Genomic DNA, 10,590 nt, shown 5'->3' with positions numbered 1-10,590 from the left:
ATAATAATAATAATAATGGATACTGGATCTTGTGCAGTCAATTCAAGAAATAAATTTCATACTTTTATAGTAATCAAGCTGACACAGTTCTCATGCCTTTTTGTATCAACAATATTGTGGAGAAGAAAAAAAACTGCAGATGCAATGAAAACAGAAGACACTGGATTACTTGAATGAAGAATGGAGATAACAAGATTTGGTTATTTATTATTAAAACAACCTTGATGAAATTGTGTTGTATACACATTTATTCATATTGATGCTACTTACAATAAACCTTGAAGACCTAAACTTGCTGGTTTATATCAGTCTTTAGATGAACAGGTAAAATAGGAACACATTAATTGCACTTGTGATGAATGTTCATTGATGCCTAGAGGTTTTCTTAACAACTTAAGACATTTGTTTAGGTAACTGTTAAGGCATTTGTGTTTTCTAAGCTAAATGAAAAACCATTGGCAACATGCAGCAAATACAGAACTAAAAATAAGCAGGGAAAGATGCACAAGAAATTAAATGTTTCTATCCAACTCATCATAAGGTGTAGTAACATTAATGATCAACTCTGTGGATAGAAATTTCAAAGCCAAGTCCAGATAAACTCTTTGCATAGAAATTTCAAAGCCAAGTCCAGATAAACTCTGTGGATATAAATTTTAAAGCCAAGTCCAGATAAACTCTGTGGATAGAAATTTCAAAGAGAAGTCCAGATAAACTCAGTGGATAGAAATTTCAAAGTCCAGATAAACTCTTTGCATAGAAATTTCAAAGCCAAGTCCAGATAAACTCTGTGGATAGAAATTTCAAAGTCCAGATAAACTCTTTGCATAGAAATTTCAAAGTCCAGATAAACTCTTTGCATAGAAATTTCAAAGCCAAGTCCAGATAAACTCTGCATAGAAATTTCAAAGCCAAGTCCAGATAAACTCTGTGGATATAAATTTTAAAGCCAAGTCCAGATAAACTCTGTGGATAGAAATTTCAAAGAGAAGTCCAGATAAACTCATTGGATAGAAATTTCAAAGCCATGTCCAGATAAATGTCACTGCTGTTGATGTCAGTTCAGTGCTTTATAGCATAGCAACACAAGTAAATTATTTATTGTCGAGGAAGTCTGAATAAATTGCCTTGTGCAAGGACAAACCACAGTAGCAGGCCCAGGCTGTTGTATCTCAGACAGTCAACATAGCTGACACAGTTGCCATCTTGAAAATTTTGTTCTTGCTACATCTTTTGAATGAAGAATCACATGAATATGGGATTTTAATGGTTTCTTATGAGGTCTAGTTGCTATAAAAATGAAAATTGCACTGATCTGGCATCCAGTATAGCACTCAATGCAGATGTTTTGAAAATCTTTTTATCGATCCTCCTCCTAAATGGAAATTCATGTCAACATTGGGTTTGTAACAAAAGACTAACTATGAGATCTAGATGGACCTGAAAAAAGATTGTGCCAATCTGACTCAGTGTAGGGTTACACTAACAACCAGCTTGAAAATCATGTTATTGCTACTTCTAAATGGAAAATCATATTAGCATGGAGTTTTACCAGAAGACTTCTTGTAGAGTCTACTTAGTCCTTATTGAAAATAATGCTGATCTAACACCAAATATGGCCACCGTGGTAGCCATCTCCAATATCTTGTTATTATTCCTTCACAATTAATAGTCATATAGACCAAAAGACTTCTTATGATATTTAGTTGACCTTTCTTATGCTGTCAAGTTGGTCCTGAGTGAATATGAAACCAGTCTTATATGGCTGCCATGGTGGCTGTCTGGAAAATCTTGTGCCATGGTGGCCATTTTGAAAATTTTGTGCCATGGTGTCCATTTTGAAAATCTTGTTCCATGGTGGCCATATTGAAAATCGCATGCTATGGTGGCCATTTTGAAAATCTTGCTATCATTTCTCCTCCTGAAAGGATGGTTGTACTGGGTTATATCAAAAGTCTTCTAATAATGTCTAGTTTGTCCCAAATTAAAATGGAGCTGATCTTACATCTAATATGGCCACCATAGTGATTTTTTTAAAAACATTAAAGGTGATTTCAACACTCATCAATTAAGAAGAAGAATGGTCTTATCTTGAATATCTGCAAATTCTTTTTGGACAGTGGACCATCAGTTCCTGTTCTTGGGGTTTCCAATTGAAACAAGAGTTTACAGAAGTCACAATGTATTTTCTTGATGAACAACGTAAGCACAAAGAAATTATATGTTAGCAATGAAGATGAATTCCAGTATAGAAATGAAGTGTGTGATATAATTCACTTCAGTGTTTTTGCTCCTGAAACAAATGATGTAACCAAGAAGTGCATACCCCAAGACAACTTTCCTCCAAGAAAGGGAAAAGAAAGATAACTCTTTCCTCATTTAGGTAATCACTGAGTAAATCCAGTCCTCCAATGCAGAAACAAATTATTCAAAAAGCATCTATAGAATCATCGATGTGAATGTGTGTGAATGTTGTTTGTGTTGAAAGGAGCAGTACCTTTGTCCAAGATATAGTAACAATGATTAGGAGGAACACTCCTAGCCAAATGGTGAAGAAGATAATACCCATCAGTCAATTGAAATAAAAATCTGGATGATTTCTACCCATGTTGATAGGACTGTTATTAGAAGTGGCTGTTCCTTTGTTAGGATCGATTGCTGGACCATTTTTATTAGAAGTCGTGTGTGCGCATGCATGCGTGTGTGTGTGTACTGTACCAAATCGCCATTGAACCACAAAGTCTTCCCTTCTATTTTAATTTTATGTAGGAGAATCAGACATTATGCAGATATAAGTAAACATATAAAAGTAATCGCATTAGATCCAAGTATCTAAAAGTAAATTGCCATCATGGTAATTAAAGAACAGCTCATCACTTTGTGTCTGTGCGAGTGTTGGCACACTGGAAAAGTTTATTTTTTATGTGTATATAAGTCTTTGGACACAAAAAAATGATAAGCAAGACTTACATTCATTTCTGTATGTTTGGCATGGCTTCCCTAACAACAGTATGGCTTCTAAAGCAATCACGCTACAAATGATGTTTTATTAATTACGGCCATGTTACTTACATTTAAATAAAAAGAAGTGATCAATATTTCTTCCTGTCCAAAACTGCACAGCCATATCTGACAAAACATAATGTCCTAGCATGAACATGGTTCACATTCATGCCATTGCACTATTTAGCCTAGATCATGTTGCTCAAAGAAGAAACAGTTAAAGAACATGCCATGTACCACCAATTTTTATCAAATCACTGGAAATTATCCTGACATGCAAGTCTTTCAACCCATTTGACAGCTACCTTCTCACTACATTTGGATTTTAGGTCAATATACGCCTGATGATAGTGATATCAGACCCCTTTGGGTGCCTACTTTATATACTGTAAGGATGCAAATTTCTGTTCATCAATGAAGAGCGCATTAACATGGGGCCAGAGAACAATTAATTAGATTTATGGGGACAGGTTCTTGTTAAATCGCTATACTGCAATGATTTCTAATGTCTGTGTTGGGAGAGGAAGTGATTCTTAATTAAGCCTACATTTACTTAACTGTTAGATGACTAGAAAAATGAAGGGTACCTTTGATTTTATATCGGAACTGTCAGATTTTAAATTTTTCAGATCTGTTGTTTGGAATTCTATAACTTATGCTGACTGCAGTTTTAGTGCCTAGTTATAAAAGGCGGTAAATATATTTAATCCTGATTGGTTACACTAAATAGGGGGTGGGGTTCCCACACGAAAATTTCTTGGGGTTAAATTGCCTTCATCGAAAGAAATCTAGTCAGTCTGCATTTTTCCTGCAAGAGTGAAAATATTAAGGGACTCCGAGACTGAATTTGGAAGAAATTCATGAAACATTGTTCAAAGGGACTGGATGTCTGGAAAGTCAACAACACAATTTTGGCAGTGGAAGCAAACAAAGCTTGAAAGCACAAGGTATTTGCATCAATTTCATGTAGTTTATTGATACCAATATAATGATTTGCTTGAATTTAACACATTAACCCCTGGAGCTTTTTGTCATTTTCGCCTGAAAATTGAGTAGGAAACACATTTTGAAAGCTATTTCTGAATAGACTCAAAAACACCAAATCCCCGGTCATCTTTCAATAACATACTGCCTAGTTGTGTTAGAAACATCGTTTTTCATTGGCTATTTGAGTCGCGCATGAGCAGAAGGGTAAAAGTTGGAGTTTTTTTTGTGGTTTTTTTTTTTGCTAAACGGAGCCATTATTTTTGTATGGAGACCACTCTTTATTCCAAATGCCCATCTTATCCTACTTTTTATAAAGGCTCATCTGTCTGTTTGCAGTTCATACCGGTTTGCCTTAGATCTGAGACCAAAATGTCTACAATCCGGACACAAAATCGGATTCTGACCACGGGCGAATTTTGGGTAAAAAATGTCGGGTCCAAAAAATGGGATTTTTTAAATCTGTATTTTGTAGTGCAACTAGATATTCCAGATTATTTGGTATCATTGTAGAGCTACATCTGTCTACCTTTATCTATTACCACCCACTTTAGTGTATCTTGCATGACCATGATGCTATAGAGCTTGGCAGTAGGCTACTACCTCCTGCCACGTGAAGTCATCGCTAGGGGTTAATGTGTTAATTGTTTATATTTGCATGAATTTATTTGTTTAAATCTATAGATCAATTCTCTTGAAATGAGTGTAACTGTGTTTGAGTTCATCTATCTGAATTCGTACAATGATCTTTATATAAGTTTGATGAATTGTTTGAATTTGTCGTCTTGATTTTTATAGGAATTTAAGAATTTCATGCATTACTTTAGTTGATATGAGTTACAAGAATCCATGTGAATTCTCTGATCTTAGATGATTTCACATATGATAAAGACTTGAATGTGTGTATTCACTGAAAATAACACAGATAAGACATATAACGAATTTCATTCATTTGTGTAATTGAGACGAGAACAGAACTGTTATGTCACATGTAATGTTAATGGGAATCAGTGATGAAATAACCATTAGGAAGTACATTAATCTTGTGAAACTAGGTTTGTTTATGGTTTGTCATGTTTAGCTTAACCAGACAGCCTTTGGCCTGTTAGAATTCCAACAGAACGATATCTGACATAACGAGGGGGGAGTAATGATCTATTCCCAGTAGGACAACTGACAGAACAGTTAGGTTGCTTCTCTGTCTATTTTTTATGGGGAAATAGTTCCTTGGAAGTATGGACGTATCCACTGACGTATCCACATATCTACTTATCCAAGTATCTAAGTATCTACATACTTACATATCCACCTTCCCACACAAAGTTTGAGGGCCGAAAAGAGGAAAGACAATAGGGAGGTTGGAAAGGGGAAAAAGCGAAATCACCTGGAGGAACCACCATAGTGAAGTTGGAGAGGACCAGACTAAGCAGGTTATGAAGTTGTACAAGGCAATGAATTCGATCCTTCACTCGATTATATGATGAACTAATTATATGATTTAAAAATGATTGGCTAAATATATAGATATATTTTTGTTTGAAATTCGGTGAAAGATTTATTTTAAAAAGAAATGTATCTTCCTAATGTAATGCTTTATCCCAGTTGTTTATATAATTGATTTTAAAAAAATTGTTTTTCCATGTACAAGGGCTAGTGTCATTCTGTTCTATATATCTGCTCAGATCTCTATTTATTCCATCTATAAGTTTCACACTTTATTTTAATATTTACTTGATCCGGGCAATACCGAGGGTGATCACCCTCTAGATAACGATAACCAAATATTAAGTGGACACCTTGTAAGAAGGTACAACCACATGATACCACACCACCAGTAGCAGCCACTGCATATACATCATATTGTGTTTTACACTGAAAATCCATTAAGGAAAGAAGAAGCCATTTTCAACCCAACTGCTTACACCTGTACATTGTGATTTGGTCATTGTTACAAACTAAATCTTAAACTATGGAACAGAAAGAAACAAAGACATCAAGTTCAGTAAAATCAACAAATAATTCAGGTATTTAACTTCGTTAAAAAAGTGGAAATTTAAGATATGCTTACAGTATTGTGAATTTAATTCAAAATAATCCTAAACGTTGTATCACAAGTCCAAAAGTATAGAATGTTCTGAATGAATTCCAATAGTCTTATATTTCCTGATGTATCAATAGCATTGAACGCCATGATGTACCAATTGTCTTCAGTGCCCTGAAGTTTCAATAGTATTGGATTTGTTCACAATAATCCCAATTAAACATTCTAGTCCAAATGTTAATGAGCACTTAGCAATTCCAATGAATAATTTGAATAAATAATCTCCGTCAAAATATATCTGATCACAGCTTTGAATGATTCCTCAGACTGATGTTAAGCAGGAATTAATAATTTGTTTATTAACCCTTACATGATCTATGATGCATTAGAGTTTTCTAGACTTTTAATGGAAAATTTCACTATCTCTTGAAGTCAAAATTTTATTAAACAGCTTGTTTACCACTTAAGCTGATGAAAGTCTGGTAAGCAAAACTTCCATTAACAATCTTCAATCACAATAATGAATCATGACAAAAGTCAGATATGCAAAACTGCTATCCACAACACTCAATCACAAACAATAGTCAATCACACAATATATATTAAATATACATAATAACTCCACTCATAAAGAAAAAGAAAGATTTATACAATAAAAAATTTGTATATATTTGTCAAATATACATTTGATACTTTAATGGTTAAAATTACACAGGAAAATGGGTTATGCATGACACAAAAAGATATACATAAAATTACTTAGGAAAATGGGTTATGCATGGCACAAAATATACATAAAATAAAGGGATACAGTACTTCTATAAATGTGAGAGTGAATCTGCAATTACATTATCTGTTTCACTGATAAGTCTAATGTCAGTACTGCATTCTTAAGCATCAAACTCCATCTTAACAATCTATGACTTTTGTTTTTCATTTTGTTAATGAAAGGTGATTTTGATCACTGAATACAATAATTGGAGAAGATGAACTAATATACACTTCAAAATGTTGCAAGATCAGTATCAAAGGCAAATATTCCATCTCTACTGAGGGATATTTTATCTGGTTTATGCAGAGGGATATGTGGTGAAATCCAGCTATTTTCACTTGGTTCTATGAAATAACTCTCCAGTAAATACTGAATTTCTTTTCTCAAATATCCTGCTTGAGAGGATACTGTTTGACGGGTGTAGAATCTATGATCTCAGTGTAATGATAGATTGTATTTGATCATGTTGGAGCATCAGGAACAAGTGCTCATATTCAGATAATAATTGAACCGATTCCCTAGCAGCAAATAAACATTCTCATCCCAAGACAGGCCTGTATCAAAGTAATAATGCTGAATAATGTTCTTCAAAGTTTGATGAAATCTTTCCAAAGCCCCGTGAATTTCTTGGTGATAGTCAGGAGACCTAAACTGTTGGATTCCTTGTTCATGTATAACTTGTTGGAAAATTCCAGACATAAATGTTGACTCTTTATCAAATTGGGCATATTTGGGAAAGCAATCAAGTGTAAAAAATATATCAAAGCTTTTACTATTGTTTTAATTTGAATATTCCTCAAAGGAATCATTATGATTAGAAAGTACATGTATTGGTTGCCTGACTTTGTCTTAGGTTAAGGACAGACACAGTCTACCATTATTCTGCTAAATGGTTTGTCAAATGCAACTATAGGTGGCAGATGAACCTTAGGTACCTTCTGTTTGGGTTTTCCTATCATTTGACAAATGTGACAAGATGTACAATATTTAGAAACATCACTTTTCATTGTCAGCCAATAAAAATTATTCAAGATCTTGTGATAAATCTTGTTGACTCCTACATGACCAGTAAAAGGAGTTTCATGGGCTATACTTACGATGTCCTGTCAATAGGACTTTAGAATGACAATTTGTTAGCTCATTTCATGGACTATACTTAGGATGTCCTGTCAATAGGACTTTGGAATGACAATTTGATAGCTCATTTCATGGACTATACTTAGGATGTCCTGTCAATAAGACTTTGGAATGACAATTTGATAGCTCATTTCATGGACTATACTTAGGATGTTCTGTCAATAAGACTTTGGAATGACAATTTGATAGCTCATTTCATGGACTATACTTACGATGTAATGTCGATAAGACTTTGGAATGACAATTTGATAGTTCATTTCATGGACTATACTTAAGATGTCCTGTCGATAGGACTTTGGAACATCAATATGATAGCTCACTGATCACTTACAGCTATGTTATTGCCTAGTACTAAATGAATACACTTAATAGGTAAAAAAATCACTGCTCCAAGCATCACATGTTCTGATATTGCTAATTCAGATGCTAAATTGACACAATGGAGAGGAACATTAGCAAAGTCACACTCTACTCTCTGAATAAGACCACTTTCACTAGAAGGCTTCACAGACAAAGGCAAAGTACCTCTGTCCCTTAATATTTTAGCAGTGATAGGCTTGGCAGAATCTACAATAAGTGATTTATAACCTTTTGACATGAATCATTCATAATTCTCCAAAATAGAATAAGACATGGGTTTGTTTGACTCAACCAGTGTATTGCCTTCAATACCAAGCTGTGTCCTTGACATCTTTGAACATTAAATGTAAGAGTAGTGTCTGAGTAAAGATTAGAGTTGTATTTTGGTTAAGCTGCCATAGCAACATTGTATGTAGCCCTCTCCTTCTATAATAAGCTAGATAGGAAAATTTATTTATTTTAGTGGGACGCTGGCAATTATGGGTGGTGAAATGTCCACATGGGCTCGCTGAAGGTGCAATACAGGCAATGTAAAGTGTCATCAACAGATAATCAAAATAAAGCTGTCTAAATTTGTCACTGCCATCAAATTATATTCAAGGAAATGACAACACCTGTATGAATTACATAATGGAATTTCTTGCTAACAAATGTTTTAAGATGAGTCACAAATTTTATAGATTTATACTGATATAATGTAAGCACAAGACCTGAACATCAAAAAAAAGTAAAATGTCACAAAATTAAATGATATAACATGATTTACCTGGAAAGAATTACAGTACATGTATAAAAATACATCCATTAATAAAATAATCAGCCAGAATGAAAAAGTATAATGTAATGACAGCTTATTACAAATCAATAAGTATATAGTTGGTTTCACACCATACTGAGTATTTCCTGTTTAAATGTTCAGAAGCTGCAGACAAGCAGGTGATGTGTTAATAACAGCAACAGACAAAGCTTGATTGATTTTTACAACATTTTTGACTCCCAAACTATATCTCTGCATTATCTAAGGCCATACAGAATACTGGTTTATTGCATTTTGTGGTAGCACAATTCAACTATGACCTCCCACATCCAAGGCAAACACTCTAACCAATGGAGTAAAGGATGACTTATTGTTCATATTTAACAGGGATGAGGCCAGACTTAACAGTCATATTTAAAAGTGAAATGAAAAATTGAGGTTAATGGTAATTGACTCTAAGAATTGACGTATTCTCCGACTGCTCAGTTTCAATACTCAGTAGTTAGAAAAAAAGAAATAGACATATCTTGGATTCCTTGATTTTCTTTTCTGTCTGTGGAACAATAGTCCCTTTGTAAGCATTAACCCTAAGAACTTTTCATTTATTTCAAGACTATCCACATAAACCTGAGAACTTTTCATGTAATTTAAACTATCCTCATAACCCTGAGAACTTTTCACCTATTTTAGACTATCCACATAACCCTAAGACCTGTTTATGTATTTTAGACTATCCACATAACCCTGAGACCTGTTTATGTATTTTAGACTATCCACATAACCCTGAGACCTGTTTATGTATTTTAGACTATCCACATAACCCTGAGACCTGTTTATGTATTTTAGACTATCCACATAACCCTGAGACCTGTTTATGTATTTTAGACTATCCACATAATCCTGAGACCTGTTTATGTATTTTAGACTATCCACATAACCCTGAGACCTGTTTATGTATTTTAGACTATCCACATAACCCTGAGAACGTTTCATGCCAAGTGTATAACTGGGTCAAGCTGACATGTACATGGGACATGATTCCATATTTTCATAAGGAGTACATAAAAGTGGAATGTTTCTGAACTAATGATCAAATGGTAAATGAAATACATTATGTGTGTATAACTCTAACTTTGTTAAATAACTTCTCTATTTGATAGTACTTTAGTATGAATATTAACTACTTTTATCTTGAGACAACAATATACATTCTGATTGAATGGCCACTATGTTGGCCCTCACCTGTCTTGAGATATCAGGCTTGGGTTTCATTAAATTTCAGTCACAAAATGTCTTGTCAAAATCAAGATTATGGCATCATGTTGCATTTGATACTTTTGACAAGGTTAAAATTTTGTCAGAAGTAGAGACAGTAAAAAGAATGAAAATCAACTTGTAACATATTTATGATTATTTACAGTAAGGTAGATTTCTATAATACGCAATTTGAGCAAGAAAATTGGAGATATTTTAAGAAACTAACTTGAGATTCATAATGTAGAGATTGATTGTTAGCCTTACTGGTCATGAACCAGA

This window comes from Sinohyriopsis cumingii, chromosome 1, assembly GCF_028554795.1.
Source record: "Sinohyriopsis cumingii isolate HCF-2022 chromosome 1, ASM2855479v2, whole genome shotgun sequence".
Taxonomy (NCBI): domain Eukaryota; kingdom Metazoa; phylum Mollusca; class Bivalvia; order Unionida; family Unionidae; genus Sinohyriopsis; species Sinohyriopsis cumingii.
Note: the sequence above shows the minus strand (reverse complement) of the source record.